Source organism: Lissotriton vulgaris, chromosome 2_1 (genome assembly GCF_964263255.1).
Source record: "Lissotriton vulgaris chromosome 2_1, aLisVul1.2, whole genome shotgun sequence".
NCBI classification, from domain to species: domain Eukaryota; kingdom Metazoa; phylum Chordata; class Amphibia; order Caudata; family Salamandridae; genus Lissotriton; species Lissotriton vulgaris.
The window spans coordinates 1,662,817,503-1,662,834,734 of record NC_141687.1 but is presented as its reverse complement, the minus strand read 5'-3'; the positions used below and the strand labels follow the sequence as shown (position 1 = coordinate 1,662,834,734).

Genomic DNA, 17,232 nt, shown 5'->3' with positions numbered 1-17,232 from the left:
AAAAATAAAGAATTCCTGAAAGACATCCCACCACAAACAATCTCGAATGATACGTTGGATCGATGTGGTGGTGTGCTACAACTAATGACTGTGGCCGTGTCCACTTTTATGTGTGAGCATTTTGTAAACTATTGCAAAGCCAATTCACCCTCGCACCACATTCTTCACACGGCGTTACCTCCTATGGCAGAGGAATGAAATTTAAGACGCTTGCATCTCCAACTCTGATTTTTTGACAGGGTATCGTTTAAGCAGTCCCATGACTTTCTTAGAAAATCATTCTCATACTAGGACGTGAAAGAAATATTACAGGGAAGGGAGGGCAAGGAATATATGCATTATCAAACATCTTTAGAAGTAACATAACTAACTTAATTTGAAATAATGACCATATCAAGCAGGCTTAGTAAAAATAAACAAATTCGATACCAGTGCCTATAATATCCATAGCAGATACATTTTTTAATCAGTCACCACATTTGGCACATTTTGAAATCATGAAAAAAAAACTAGGAACAGTGACGAATTCAGTAAAGGTCTGAAATATTAACAATTAGGCAGAACTACACATGATTTGCATATTGAGCATAATAATGACTAACCAGTTGCCACAGACAATACCATTAGAACATTGGAATTTGGGAGCTCCATTGCAGACAATGGAGTGCTCCCTGCTTCTACGGGTCGGTAAAGGCCCGCAGAGCAACATTCTAATGTTCTTCAAAGGCTTCTCGAAGCTCGAGGGGATTTATATCCCCTCGAGCTTCGAGAACCCTTTGTTTAATTTGTTAGAACATTCTGCCCTCTAGTGGCTGAATGTTCTAATAGCCGTATAGCCTTCGTAGCAGGCCTATACCGGCTATTAAAATCCTGCTGTCTCGCTAACGCCTTAACTGCGGCGGCTATTCCGCCGCAGTGCGGGCGTTCTATTAAGTGGGCGGGGCTGCGACGGCCACTGGCCGTTCGCAGCCCTGGGGAGGGAGTGCTCCCGTTGGCCAATGGCCGACGGGAGCACGGAAGGGGTTAAAGTCCCTCGCCTTCGGCTCGGGCCTTTAACGATTCAGTGGGCCTTTAATAGCCGGTGTAGCCCGCTACGGTGGGCTGTAAGGCTATATTAGAACATTGCAATGTTGTAAGCTCCATTGAAAACAATGGAGTGCTCTAGGCTTATAATAGCTGGTATAAGCCTGGAGCTCCAACATTCCAATGTTTCTTTGTTCACAGCTCTGGCTGAGAACAAAGGCTTCAGGGAGCCTGAGGGGATTCCAATCCCCTCGCACTCCCTGAAGGCTTTGTTTTTTTTTGTTAGAACATTCTGCCCTCTAGTGGCAGAATGTTCTAATAGCCGTATAGCCCTTCCTAGCTGGGCTTTACCAGCTATTAAAGTCCCTCTCCCTTGTTAAGGGCCCTTGCCTTCGGCTCAGGCCATTAAAGCTGGAGAGGGCCTTTAAAAGCCGGAATAGCCCTCTACGGCGGGCTAAACGGGTATATTAAAGATCCTCTATATGAATTTTACAGCTGCTATGCAAGTTAGGGCTGATTCTGGCCTGGCTCAACACAGCCCATCCCTCTCAGGGGTTCCCCAACACGTGACTGACTTTGTCCGTGGTCTAGAGGACATTTATAGTTTGTAACATGCATCTGATTCTGCAACAACGCTAGTGACCCTTTAGAGATTCTGGCATCAGACTGACGTTCATCATCCACATCCTTCCAGCCTTTTACAGGAGAATCTGACATAAAAATGACGCTAGCTCGTCTTCAGTAAAATTCAGTCGCCTTCAGTTGCTATCAATGCACATTAGCAAGAAACTAACCACTCAGCGAGTCAGGCACTGCCGTGCTGTTTTATGAACCGTCTGGTCATAGGGTGGAGCCCAGGAGCCTCCTCCCCTTTTGCAATTTGATAAGGTCTTTGGATTGTAGGCCGACTGTCCCTCCTGCTGTGCAGAATGACAATTTATCACACTTTGGGACACTTGTGTGTAATGTAGGAAGATCTTTTGCACATCTATTCAATTCATACAATCACTCGCTGCACTAACCGGCCAGAGGCAAAGCTGACCAGACGCTGTTGGTTCTTCAGGGCAGAGGCGCAGGCACAGACCTACTTCTCGCCGCACACGCTCCGCGGGTGCCGCTTCGCACAGGAGTGCGTGGAGCATCTTTCACCGGGGGTAACGAGCAGCAAGGCGGCGGCTAGGGCGCGAGGCTCGGCGGGGCTGCGAGCGTGCGGGGACTCCAGCAACCAGGAGTCCCTGCGAGACCACGGAGTCACCATCTGGTCCGCTCTCCCTGCTGGCCCGCCCCCCGCCCACTACGCCCCCTTTATTACACCACCAGACTCCCACAGCGCGGGACGCAGCTCGGGGCGAAGACCGGGCTAAGAGCGGGCCGTTTGAGGCCGTTCGAGGACGGTGAGGACTGGACTGGGCCCTCCTCTTTCGTCCTTTTTCCCAATATTTCTTTCTTTGTTTGAGTTCACATTGGCAAACTACTCTACCGCCCTATCTCCACTGTTAAGCTAGGGGGTTGCCCTGGTTGTGAAATTAAGGCATGAGCACCAGGTTAACACGGAGTAAGGCCGCCAAGGGTGGCCCGCCAATCAATGGTCCCATGGATGATTTTATCACCCGCACTAACATAGCCATAGACCAAGAAATTTCTAAGCTTCAGACTCGTGTCTCCCTGGAATTGGCAGCTGCAAGAAGATTGTCTCAGGTAATCGAACTTTCCAAAAAATCCTCCCTGGGCCACATAGCCACAGCGGTTACCCCGGATCGTCCAGCCATTCCTCATAGTGTAGTCACACAGGTCGATGTTCACCACACCCCGCTTCTTCCCCCTCTTTCCCCTGCCCTAGAACCACCAACCCATAAAGGCGAAGTGAACCCACTTAATGTTTCTCCTAAACAGGATGTTAGTTTCAATTCCACCACCCCTGTAATGCTTTCACCTAGATGTACCTTAACTAAAGACAAACAACCCAAAAGGAAACGCAATTCTCGGCCTGCTTACTCTCGTAAGAAGGCTAAAATTGCGGTAGCACAACAGTTGAAATTGATTAACGTTCCTGTATCTAATGCCATAGGAGGGTGTGCTCCTAGGGAACAACCACAATGCGGGGGAGCCAAAGAAGGGGCAGACACTGCTTCTTCTCCCACCATGCTAGAGGACACGGGCTTACACGTAGAGGGTCTAGAAAGGAATGACGGGGAATTCATAGGTTTCGTTTGGGAAACTCTTAAGAAACTTCTTTCCCCCCTCGATCTTAGACTCTCACGCATTGAGAATAACTTGCTTGAGATGGAAAAGAGCATTATTGCCCTGGCCACTCTCGGCCTGAGAAGTCTAGAAAACCAAAGTCTTCCTGTAGTTGCCCCACCATCCCAAATCCAAATACTCCAAGCCCCGCAACATCCCCCTCCAGTACCAGCTCCTGTACGGCCGGCCCCCAAGCCGCGGACCGTGGGTGTGGATCATATTACCACCGCCTCTAAACCTAAGGCTCCCAATCGCCCCATTCCTCAACCACCAGTTAATCCCAATGCAGCTGTCCCATCTAGACCCCCTCCCAGAGAAGCGGCTCAACAACTAACCCAGGGCCCTCCTCCTGTTAAGAACAATTTTAGAGGGGGCTATATTGATCTTCCTCCAGAGGCCAACGATTACGTGGTCGTGTTGACGGGCGTCCCCCAGATCGGAAATGGTCAATACGAGAACCACTGGTCTCTGAAGAATAAGATAATGCATTGGCTCAATGTGAATAGACCAATTCCCAATGGCCATAGAAGCAGAGTTCTGATGGTACGTAGAATCCCCTGGGTGGGTCCCACAAGGAAAACTAGTCCCGGGGACTGCATAGTGGTGACTTTTGAGGACCCACATACGGCACACCACATTTGCTCTTGGCCCATCGATGAAGGCTCTCCTGTTATACCTAGGCCATTGTCCTTTTTTTATCCACCACGCCCTAAACATACTCGGGAAGATGATTGGTCACTAGTACATCACCATACGTGGAGGAGCCAACCAATTACCCACCAAGATTTCCCCTTAAACTGGAATGGCTTCCCAACCTCAAATAGGTTTGGTGGTCTTGAGGAGGTTGATTGACGTCCAAGGCAATTTGCCTTCCAAGCAGCGGAAAAAACACCTTCACTACAGGTCCTAGGGTACTCAGAATCCTTTTCTGCGTTGTCTGAACCTACTGCTGCTAGCCCCCTAGGTCCTGACAGAATGCTACATGCCTTGCCCATAGAGGGGGGATCGAACACTTCATGCACTTTATGCCCCCAGGTCGTTGTGGAACGAGTGGATTCACCGCGTATGATTTCCTTGTTTCCCACCCAGATTGTCCCAATAGACACGAAGCTGACCAGTGTAGCAATGGCTCACAACCATCATCAGACCGAGCCACCGCAAAGGTTAAATAGAGCAGCTGCGGGGGTGGCAGGCCCTGTGTCCACTCTGGCTATACCTGTCAACCCTTCAAGGCGGATGACCCCAGCTGATCCTTTGTTAAAGATTATAAGCTGGAATGTGGCAGGGCTTGCCCGTAACTTTGAAATCCCTGAATGGAACGCCTTCTTGGACCCTTATGATATTTGCCTCTTGCAGGAAACCTGGTCCTTAGAACCCAGGCACAGAGTGGGATTCACAACCTTCTTTGTCCCTGCTTTCCAACAGCATGGACGCAAAGGTCGCCCGTCCGGAGGCCTTCTTATATGGGTCAAAATCGCACTAGGTGTGAGTGCAAGCCAAAAGCCCACTCAATCTCCTGACCTTCAGAGGATAACCATATCATGCCCGGGGGGAAGGAAGTTAGAAATTTTTAACCTTTACCTAAGGGGGGCCAGGGGTGGGCTATCATCTTTACCCTCCACAGGATTAATCAGTGATCTAGCCGCCTGCAGTATCGATTCTTATGTTCTCCTTGCAGGCGACTTCAACTGCTGCTTTGAACCATTGGCTAGGGAGGACATTCTGGACACTTGGGATGAGGATACAAGGAGAGGTATCCCCACCCTGACCCTAGATCCGATCCCTAAATGGACGCAGAGTGCGGTAGACATCAATGCACTCTGCATGGAACACGACCTTAGACCGACTAATGGTCGATCCAAATCGGATTCTATGGGCGCGCATACCTACAACAGGATGGGTCATACCTCCAGAATAGATTACATCATGCTGAACTATAATCTGTGGTCGTTCCACCATGACATGGAGGTCATAGCGTCTTGTGATAGCGATCACAATCCTCTCTCATTAACCCTCACTCCGCCTTGGCAGGCTGGGAACCGAGCCACGTTGGCCCACAAGTGGAAAACCTCCCATGAACTTGTACCCTCAAACTGTGGCAGGCGCCTAAAGTGGGCTAAAGCAGCAGCGGATGAGGAAAGGATGGCTCAAGCAGGGACTATTATGTCAGCAGTGGAGTCGCGCCTCAATGCCTTAGGTGTCACCAGCCAAGCTGTTCTACCGATATTTACAGAAACTATTGTGGCACTAAGCGATCTGTTTACTTTACCCCAATCCAGAGCAAGGGTTGTAGTGAAAGGTGCCTCTAGGGCTTGAGATAAGTGGTATTCCTCCAAATGTCGGGTTGCTAAGGGGGAACTTATCTCCGCAGTGAAAAGCAAGGATCCAGACAATATCAGACTTGCGAGGAAACTTTATAAAAAAAACTGTAGCTGAGGCTAAGGAGGCTCATGAATATAGTTTCTGGTGGGAATTAGTGGAGGCAAGCACTAGGAAAGATTCCAAGGGGTTTTGGGACCTGTTGAGAGCCAGGGACAAGCCTCTTGATCTTCAGCTTACTTGTAATATCCCTGGTGATGTCTGGTTTGCCCACTTTGCTAAGCTATACTCTGCTCCACGGGGGGCACCTCAACCAAGCATGGGTCTTCTGGCTAGTTTCCCAGCTAGTACTTCATTTAATGTCTGCCCCTTCAGCACGGAGGAAGTTGAAAGGGCAATCAGCTGTATTGTAACTAATAAGGCTGCAGGCCCTGATGGTATTCCTGGGGATCTCTTGAAGAAATATCCACCAATATGGAGCAGATTAATTGCCTCACTTTTGAATGAGGCCCTGCTGGGAGGTTCTCTCCCCGACTCATGGAGGGGCGCCGAGGTCGTCCCCATCTTTAAGAAAGGCTGCCGGGACGACCCAGCCAACTATCGCCCTATCAGCCTGCTTGACTCAACACAAAAGGTTGCGGGTAAGGTGGTACTAGGTAGACTCATGCAGTGGGCCGAAGAAAATCAGGTTTTGTCAGATTTCCAGGCAGGTTTTAGAACAGGGACAGGCACCATTGAGCAGACATTTCGCCTTCTAATGATATATTGGAAAGTGGTTATGCTGGGTGGGGGCAGTTTGTATCTAATCTTTATAGATTTGCGAACTGCCTTCGACCTAGTTCCACGAGCCCAATTGTGGAATGTCCTCAATGGGCTGGGTATTCCCCCTTATTTGTTGGCTTTGCTCATAAAGTTTCATGACAGCAACTTCGCTCAGATTAGATGGGGTACCCAGGGAGAAAAAACATCTTGTATCCCTGTAGATAGGGGCGTCCGCCAGGGGTGTGTGCTTGCCCCCACTCTGTTTTCTCTCTATGTTAACGGAGTGGTGGAGCATCTGCTTCAACATCCGTCGGATGCACCATCCCTGGCTGGCAGGAAAGTCCCGACTTCTGCAACAACATGGGCCTGTCCATAAACATAAGCAAGACCAAATTCCTTGTCCTTAACCCCCTCAGGAAATCTGTTGTTCCCCCTGCTTTAGACTCTGTTCCACTCGAAAGAGTCAAAGAATTTGACTACCTGGGCATTCGCCTCTGTGACACCATGAGTTGGAAGGCACACCACCAGAAGGTGTTTCTGACCCACAAGAGGGTTGCAGGGGCACTGCTCAAAGAACAACGTGCCTCATCTTTAAAACCTATTGGGGCACTTTTAGACATTTATAGAGCAAGGGTGGTGAGCGCAGCATTGTATGGTGCGGAACTGTGGGGAGTACAGAGAGCTGACACCTTATCCCACCTCGAAAACAACTTCCATAAAGATCTTATGAAGTTACCCCACAGCACCCCTAAAATCCCCCTCTTGCTAGATGCAGGCACACGCCCAATCTGCGAGCAAGCCAGGTTACGCCCCCTCTTATTATGGGCCAGGATTTGGAACGTCCCCGAGCTGTGTAGCTATGCAGACGCCCTAAGTGAACTACTATCCCTACCAGGCTGGCATAAGGTATCCTGGCTCAGGGAGGTTAAGCTGCTTCTCTATGAGCTGGGTTTAGGAGACGCCTGGGTCAACAGAACAGCGCCCTCAAAACAAATGCTAAAGAAGGCTTACTGGATATGGGTGGATAACAAGAGATTGTGCAACCCAAAAAATTGTAAATCTGTTGCTCAGTTCCTGCTAGTTAAGGAGCTTCCTTTTAGAGAACCCTATCTGGACTCAATCCATAACTCGGGCGACAGATCATTGTATTTTAAATTTAGGGTGGGAGTACTCCCCTTAGGGTTGCTAACTTCCACCTGGAAACCAACATTCCAAACTATACCTTATTGTCCCTTCTGCGACTCAAGGGTTGAGTCCGTTGCTCATCTGTTGTTGAGTGCCCTGCTTATACAGTGCCCAGGTTGAGATGGTTGAAGCCTTTATGTAGGACTTTGGGCACTAGATCGCATTTGGAAGCCCTACGCATATTGCGCTCACATGCCCGCTCCTTCTTTGCCTGTTGTATGGCTAAATTTCTGGGCTGGGCTTGGCGGATAAGAACTGCAAAGAAACAGCTGTTACAGTAATGTGTTTTTACCTGTACTTGTTCTTAAAAAAAATTTTTGGGCTAATAATTCATTTTCTCTAAATGCCACTGTTGATTTGTAGGCTTTTTTATATTGTGTAATTGTATAATCGTGTTTTTTCTAATGCAATGAACTGCTTTTATGATATGTTTTTATATCGAAATAAAGCTTACTACTACTACTACTACAATCACTCTCTCTCTGGCTCTCACTCTGTCTCTTAAGTAAAAGGGCAGTGTCTAATGCCTCTGTCAACACTTTTCCATAATGGATCAGATGCATTGGACACTCAGATTCTCTCAAACGATTCTCATAAAGCTCCTATAGCACCCACAACATATAATACTTATCAACTAAGTGCAGAAGGCTCTCACAGACGCACTTGGATATACATGCCAACCCTTCCTATTCAATTGGGAGACTACTGATTTCAAGGTTAATACCCTGCTTTATGATTCCTGCATGCAGAAACCTGATTCGGATTGCTGAATCATTATCTGCTGGAAACAAGGTGACTTGAGCTCGGAAATATATACCCTGAGCTAGAACGGATTGCCCTTAATTGGAGGACTGACGTTATATCGCAGGCCGTTCAATCCTCATGGCAGGCTTTGAAAACTAAAATTGTGGAGGTGGGTGCAGAAGTGGCACTCCTGCAGCAGGACCTAAAATAATAAAAAACCTAATATCCTTAAAGAACAGATGTGCATATGCTTGAAGGGTGTGCATGTGAGAAACATCAAGAACAAGTTCAGATGCCATTGGGGCATAATTCATTGTTTGAGAGTCAAACATTTGATAAAATATAGCATAATTGGCGACTTAAATACGGTTGGTCAGACCAACACAGGAGGCCAAACGAGCAGACAAACAACCTTTCACTGAGCCCGCTGCATGGTCTTGCAGGTTATAGGAATGACTAGGGCCTCCTGTCGCAGCATCCAGGACCCTACTTTGCTCTGCTTGTTACACTACTACATGGCGGCTCTGCTGTCCATTATCACCTGTGCCAGTCTCCCTTTGACGGACAGTAGAAAGGCTTTCTGGGCCAGATGAATATCCTGATGCTCCAGAAAATTTATATGGCTCCAGCTTCCTGCCAGAGTCCTGGGCTTCTGATCTCACCCTCTCCCAAATTTCACCTCCCATCAACCCAGCAGTGATCTGTCATCACCATGTATTCTGGATGGGGAAGAGAGAGAGGCCTGCTGCAGATACGGTTGATGTTTTTCTGCCACCGCTGAAGACTCTATACTGTCTCCTGCGATATCTAGATGGAGTCTGAGGGGCATCTCTGACACTTGGTCAAATGGGATCTGCTGCTCCACTGCTGAGCCCATATGTGCCATCTGGCATTCAGAATGAGAAGGATGCACAAGGGCAGGAGACCAAGAAGCCACAGACCCATCCTCTCTGACATCTAGAACCAATCCAGAAATGTCAGGATCATATCCTGAATGTCCTGGGCTCCCTGCGCTGGAGGAAGGCTCTGAATGTCACAGCATTCAGGAGTGCCCAAGTAAATGGAGGGCTTTGTGTGGGGCTTAGGTGGCCTTTCAACTCCTTGATGGTGAAACCCAACAATTTTAGAAGTGTGACTGTCTCCAGAGGTGACTCCCGACCTCTGGAGATGGGCTGCAACTACCACCATCACCTTTGTGAACACCAGTGGGGCCAGGGTACAGCCGAAGGAAAACAGGATAAATTGAAAGTGTACCTGGCCCACCCTGAACCCCTCAAGATAATGCCTGTGGGATTTCAGGATGGGTATAATGAAATGCAAGGAAGTCGTCTAGTCTTCTTGGTGTGGAACTGACAGGATCTCAGTCAGAGTGAGCATTTTGAACATGTTCTTACTCAGAAAGTTGTTTAGCGGGTAGACGTCCAAAACAGACTAAAGTTCTTAGGAAGTTCTTAGGAATGTGAAGTACTGTGAGTAGTATTGTCACCCTCTCTCTGACGTACTGCATTAGAATTATTGAGTGCTCCTCCGAAAGTCGGTGGGGTGTGGAGGAGGTAAGGGTCAGGGCAAAGCACCTATGAACAATCTTTAGGACCCGTCAGTCTAATGTGATGCCAGGGAGGAAATGTTGTATTCTGCCTCCAACTATGTGCCTGAGAGGGCAAACTACATGAGCTTGGTAGACAGCAAGGGAGCAAGAACCGAAAGACTGATGTCCTTGCTGCATGGTATGATTTTTGTTGGAGCCACGCCCATGGTCTCGAAAGGATTCGGCTGGGTGCTTTAATACATGTTTAGAGAGCTGGTGTGGTCTTTAAGAAGGTCCCCTAGAACAACCTCTGAATTTGCTGTATTGGTGGAGAAAATGCTTGGCTGGCATCAAGAGCCCCAAGCATTGCGTTGTGGCACGCCTATTCTTGAATCATTCTAGCGCCAAACCAGCCTTTCTCCAAACAGCCTGGAGCCTTTAAAGGGCATATCCATTAAGGACAGTTATGTGACTCCCGAAAATCCACTTGATTGCCAGGTGTGTGTATTGCACACAATATTTGTGCCAATAGCTTTGCTATTGCAGTCTGTAGTGTCTGGATGAACTTGGAGCAGATTTTTAACTGTGTCTAACTGAAGACCTCTCTGGTTCCCTGGGGCCCGGAGGCACTCCAGATGGATCTCAAATCACAGCAAAGATCCTCAGCCTGGCCATTTCAAACACAACTGTTTGCTGTGAGGTTTATGACAGCCTGGACAATTCAGGGCACGCCAGGACCAACTGTGGGATCAGATCACACTCGGGGGACATCAAAAGACAGCATCCTTTATAATGGCGCTCTTGTGCCTTCTTACTAGAATTTGAGTGTGGATGATGGTGTTGTGTCCCCCTTGGCATTCTTGTGCTTGTGTCAAGATTTAGATGTGGAATAACTGGAAGGCTGTGACCTAGAAGTAGAGTTTTTGCATGAGCGGACTCAAAACCACGACTTGGAACATGAGCAGCACTTATGCTTCGACTGTGACCTCTTACTATGCTCGGCAACATAGAGTTTTGCCTCTCGGCCCTAAACCGCATTACGATGCTTGAGGGCAAACTTGTCAGATGGCTTACAGTCGTGCCTGGAGCCAAAGAACCATAGAACCTGCTCATACAGGTCATGACCAACATATGCTTTCTTCAGTCTCAACATGATTTGAACCCTGTCGCTTTTGGTGAGGACAATGTTCGCTAGCATGCAGTGAAACATTTTGGGGTTGTGAAAACTGAAGAAGTTGGGAGCAGGTCTCTGAATCCGCATAAATGGAAAGAATTGATGTTAGTGCTAAAGGGTGACACATGCTTACATATGGCATTGATCGCGTCACCTCCGGGGCAGCACAGCGTCACCAAGGAGCCACATAGCGCCATCTACTAGCGCACTCGAGTACTGCTGAAGAATTTTCCGGATCCATTTTGTGGATGTTTTAAAGGTGCAGAATCTCTTGTTAAGACTAAGAGTATCCATCGGAATTCAAAGGATATTGATGAGAGAAATATCGTTCATGCATTGATTGTATGTGTTATATAGCAGGAGGGGATTGTCACAACTGATGATAATGTGAGAAGGAATATGAAGGAAGGAGTTCGCATTAGACTGAGCCTCGATAATAAGTGCCTCGCAAGAGTATGCTGTATTTCTGGCACCCCATAAAATCTGACACCGCGAGGGTTCGGAATTTAGCGGGTGCGATAAATAGCACCTATCCCATAATGTGCCCTCAAATGGGGCATAACATGCAGATTTTGGTACTTATAGCACCAAATCCACATGTTGTGATATTTATCAGGCCTTTGCCTCCCGTTAAATTCCAGCAGGTTTGACCTGCCAACATTTATGTGGGAGATTAAGACTTTATTGCACCTGTCATCTATTGGGTGTGGTAAACTTTGCATATGTATAAAATAGCAGGGAGCTTGTAATTGAGGCCTCTTGTAAGATGTAATATACAAAAAAGTATTTGCAATAATGGTGGTCTCCATTTGAAGCTGACCTGACATTTCATGTTTTGTGTCAATAAATGGTTCTCTGACATTTGGTTTGATAGTTGTGTTTCCTTCGCAACAGAAAACATGGAGTTTATTGCTGTTCGTAATGACTTAATGCAAAATTCCTTAAAAATGATTACATTAATTAAAGGCAAACTTAAGCTTAAAGACTAAAGATCTCATTTGAAGCCATTGGTAATGAAAAGTCCTCCAATCTCTAGGGGAAGGTAAAAATTCAGATGAGAAAGTACAAGCAGAATTTCCTTAACAATATTATTCTTATGATGAAGACATTGCAAATATTTTTACATAATTATGCTTCCAAAGTAGACCCTGTGTTAAGAAATTCCAAGACTGTGAAGTAACTGAGTTCCTTGCTTCAATGACTGATTGTCCAGCTGCTTCCTGCTGTGACGTCTGTTCAGTGAGAGTTTCGCATTAGGCCTCCCGGGTTTGTCTTGTGATTGCTCAACCAACCTAGAAAAGATCGGAGTCAATGAGGACAAGCATCCAGTACTTAGTATTTTAAGAGCAAAATGAGCTAATGTATAATCCTCATGTATAATGATATCAATCAATCAATTAGGGGTTTATAAAGCGCACTACTCACCTGTGAGGGTCTCAAGGCGTTGTACATTACAACAATGTTAACATTACCAGGTTCAAAACCCACCTGCAAGATGCAATACGTCCTTGTGCATTTATGCCACAGGCTCTGATTCAGCTCTTGCCAATAACTATCTGTGCCTACCCTCTCTCTTGGATAACACAACTCAAATATTTGGCAATGCTACCAAAAATAGTCTTTTAGTTTAAATAAAACAATTTGGATATATGTTATAAGTGAATAGGACTGAGTATATGCATGTTGTAGGGTCGAATAGCCCTTCCTTCCCACACACAAAAACAGAAACAGATCAAATATAAACATTCTACTGTCAATTAACTCTTCGAATGTGTAAAATGAAGATTTATATAGTGCAACTTCTAAAAACGTAATGTAACATTATGTGGTGTGTGGTGGACCTCTACAGTCACATGTCCCTCCTTGGATCTATGAGGTCCCCAGGATAGAGTGTTGTTCTCTGTCAATCTGAGGGACATGAGGACCAGTAAACCTAAATCATAATATGAGCCATGGATGAAAGGGTGAGGTGTGGTGCATGCAGTGTCCCATGAGCTCTAATCTATGTAGGCCTCTGTTTCCACCTGGATATTTTGGGCTGTGTGGAGTCGGCTTCAGTCATTTACAAATGAACACATACCAACATATTGTGTGCAATCTGCTTTATTGTGGGTAAATATAGAGGCCATGAGTGCCACTTCGAAGAGGGTAAATCAAAAAATTGTTTTCAGAGATGGAGGCCACCTAGACCTTCTAGAACTAATCTTCTTAAGACGCGCATAAGCCCTTATTTGGTGATTCGCAGGCAAACGAGGCCCTGCAGCTTATTCACCTGCGCGGTCACGGAGAGTAGGATTAGGTCCTAGTTCACTGTTCCTTGAGATCTACCTACATTCAGTGACACAAGCTGTCCTAGTCCTAGTCCTAGAGGCTTCCCTTGTGCCATTATCCTATCAGAGTAACAGCAACATCGCTTGCTGGATGATACCATGCCTTTGAAGACAACGTCCCCGCTTTCACCACCTCATTAAGGCACGTACTAAGGAATGTATGCATTGTGTAGTTTTGTACAGAGCTGAAATCGATAGCCATGGCTCCTTTGCTAAGATAAGGCCCAGAATTAATGTCGTCTTCACACCCGTATACAGCCAGCATGAAGTTGGAGACTGACTGGTGTCTAGACCTATCTGCTGGGTTTGTGGCCTTAATGTGGTGACTCAACATGGTCGTCCATTAATTCGGCCTTATCACCCCAACCCAGGTAGCATCTATTGAGGGGTGAAGGGTTAAGACCCCCAAGGGGAACACTAGCCAGTGACTCAGGATGGAGCTTGGGTGTTTAAGCCCAGCTTTTTGGCTAACTTGTAGTCACTGTCCTGTCCGATCCTTACCATGACACTTTGGAGGCATTGCCTCCCCATTAATACTCCTGCGACAAAGCTAAGAACCCAACCACCTTGTCAGCGTTCATTCCAGCAAACACTTCGCTTCCAAATGCCCCACTGAACACCAGCATCAAATCACCGGTCACCAGTTATCCCGCCTCTCTTAAGCAGACCATTTGGAGGTACACACACTGCTCATACTTAAGGTTATCGAGAAAATCACATTTGGTCATCATTTTGGGCGAAACGTAACGAATATGCTACTTACCAGTATGCATCTGTTCTTGGCATGTAGGGGTGCTGACATTCATATCTGTGCATAGATCGCTGCCTAGTGTTGGGTCTGGATGATTGCACATGGTTGTCCTGGAAGAGTCTTCGAAGTATCATGAGATAGGTGGCTCCTCCCCTGGACTACAGTGCGCATGGGCATCCTCTCCATCCTCAGATTGTTTTTAGCCATTGTGGCAAAGATGGAGTGAAACTCTGTGAATGATGACCATGCTAGAAGTATGTGTGAATGCTGCAGCCGCTACAGGCGCAGGGGAGGAGGGCGGGCGATATGAATGTCAGCAGCCCTACATGCCAAGAACAGATGCATACTGGTAAGTAGACTATTCGGTTCGAGGCATGTGGGCTGCTGAATTCATATCTATGCATAGAATACATAGCAGTCCCTCCATTAACGGCGACCGCCTGTGCCAGCTGCAGCAGTTTGGAAAAGTGTTTTTAGAACAGCCTGCCCTACAGCTGCCTGCTGTTTGGAGTGCACATCAACACAGTAGTGTTTTGTAAATGTGTGTGTGGTAGACCATGTGGCTGCTCTACATATGTCTTCCAAAGGAATATTTCCAAGGAAAGCCATGGAGGCCCCCAACTTCCGGGTGGAGTGGGCCCGCGGTGGAATGGTTAGAGTGCGCTTGGCTTTCTGTGAGCAGTCTGAATACACTTAACGATCCACCTGGCTATACCAGCCTTGGAAATGGGGTTGCCCTTGTGTTGTGGCGAAAAGGCAACAAATAGTTGTTTTGTCTTCCGAAAATCTTTGGTCCTATCAATGTAGTACATTAACGCCCTCTTGACGTCAAGCGTGTGGAGCATCCTCTTCGCAACTGACTCTGGATTTTGGAAGAACACAGGTAGTTCTATAGTCTGGTTGATATTGAACTGATAAACTACCTTAGGAAGGAACTTAGGGTTAGTGTGAAGCACCACCCTGTTGGAATGAATCTGAATAAATGGCTCTTGGACAGTTAGTGCCTGGAGTTCACTAACTCGTCGTAGCGACGCAATCTCTATCAGGAAAGCCACTTTCCATGTCAAGAACTGAATATCGCATGAATGCAGTGGCTCGAAAGGGGGACCCATCAGCCTGGTGAGGACCACATTTAGGTTCCATTCGGGAGCTGGTGGGGTCCGCGGAGGAATGACTCGTTTGAGTCCTTCCAGAAAGGCTTTAATGGCAGGCACTCTGAAAAGGGAGAGGTGCTGTCTGTTTTGGAGATAAGCGGCCATTGCGGATAGATGTATATGAATGGAAGCATAGGCCAGATTACATTTGTACAGATGTAAGAGATAACAAACGATGTTCTGAATAGATGCATCCAGCGGGTTAATGTTGTGGTCTGCACAATAAATGACAAACCGCTTCCATTTCGCCGCATAGCATGCTCTGGTGATGGGCTTCCTTGCCTCCCTGATTATGTCCATACAGTCAGGAGGTAAGTTGAGGTAGCCAAACTCTAAGACCTCAGGAGCCAGATCGCCAGGTTGAGCTGTTGCGGATCTGGATGCTGAATGTCTTCATGGCTCTGCGTCAAAAGCCTAGGTGTGAGGTGCAGCCTTTGATGCGGTACCACGGACAGTTCCAGAAACGTGGTGCACCATGGTTGGCGTGCCCACGTCGGAGCAACCAGGATGAGAGTCATAGAGTGCTACTTCAGCTTGCGTGCCACCAGCGGATTTAGAGGTGCTGGGGGAAAAGCGTACGCAAATTTGCCTGACCAGTTCATTCATATCGCATTGCCCTGCGACTGTGGGTGTGGAAACCTGGCGGCAAAGCTTCGGCATTTGGCGTTTTCCTTTGTGGCGAACAGGTCTATCTCTGGATGACCCCACCTTAGGAAGTACGGGTGGAGTACTGATGGATGTATCTCCCACTCGTGCATTTGGTGGCTGTACCTGCTGAGCAGGTCCGCCATCTGATTGTCCTTGCCCGGGAGGTGTTCCGCCATGAGGAAGATATTCCATTGAATGGCCCACTTCCACATGCTCTGAGCCAGATGAGACAACTGTGGAGAGTGTGGATGTGAGAAAGATCCGGTCGGAACACCTGATAGGGTTGGACTACGGAGCCCAGACTTCCCTGCACGAACAAGGCGGCGTCACGTCTCACCAGAACTGCGGACGAAGACCCATGTCTCTCCTCTCTTTCCACAGCGTGAGGCAACATCTAGAGGAGGTGCTACGGAGAATGGACGAATAAAAACGGACGCCACACAGGAAGCAGGGTCGCAGAACGTCGAGGAGGCGGGACCATTGACGGAACATGCGGAGGACGCCGAATCTCGGAGCCGGGAGCCGGAGCTGCACGCCGAGAGTCAAGACAGCGTTGCTGAGCATGGAGAAGAGGCGGGGAAACCGAAGACCGCTGGACGGAGGAGTGGTGGTGTCCCCCGCAGGAGGCTGGAGAGCGTGCCGTGACTCAGGAGAGTTACGGCGGGGCCGGTGAGTGACATTGATCCAAAGCTCATTGGGGAATTGTCTGATAGTGTGGGTGGCGGGTGGTGGAGAGCAAACCTGTGGGTGGCGGGTGGAATGGACTAAGGGGAAAAGCCTATACGTTCATAGGGACAAAGTCAGTACTAGAAAGTAGCACTTGGTGGTTTATCTTGGGTCGGTTTTTGCTTGGTCTTCGACTATTCCTCCGCTATATTCTTATCCTCGCCTTGTACAATCCACCACCTACTCTTTTTCCCTCACGACCATTATCTTCATGTACAACCCTTCACTGTTTCCTTTTCCGTGCACTACCTTCCGGTGTAGGAGCAAGGGTTTCAAACCAACAGTCCAACTGACGGCCCCTTTTTTTTTTCCCTCTCGGTACCTCCGGGTAAAACAACACCACGGAGTTTCCATCGTCCCAGGAATTACATCAACTGGAAGAAGAGGACGGAACATCGAGTACCACGGCTAATCCTTTCAATCCTGGAGAACTTGGTGCTGCGGGAGGAAGCGTGGAACCCGTTGTGAAACCTAAATCCTTGTTTCCTGATAATAAAAGTGCTGTTCGCCAATATATTCAGCCTCCGCGTCTGTATATCCGACCTGCCCTCCCACAAGTGGTGTCAGAAGTGAGATCTGACGGAGACATGGAGGCGGCACTTACAAAAATGGCTGAACATCAAGAACATTTGGGCAAAGTAATGGAA

The 17,232-nt window shown here is 47.7% G+C and overlaps 1 protein-coding gene across 2 annotated transcripts in view; it reads right to left on the bottom strand.

Annotated features, from left to right (window-relative positions):
- Positions 1–432: 432 nt before the first annotated feature.
- Positions 433–17,232, bottom strand: part of LOC147733036 (interferon alpha-inducible protein 27-like protein 1) — a 66,264-nt gene continuing 49,464 nt past the window's right edge. For both annotated transcript variants that reach the window (XM_086957596.1, XM_086957595.1), the window contains exons 6-8: positions 8,024–12,268; positions 1,139–2,040; positions 433–645 (exon numbers count right to left, since the gene is read on the bottom strand). The gene's annotated coding sequence lies outside the window, so the exon portion shown is untranslated. The remainder of the gene's footprint in view (positions 646–1,138; positions 2,041–8,023; positions 12,269–17,232) is intronic.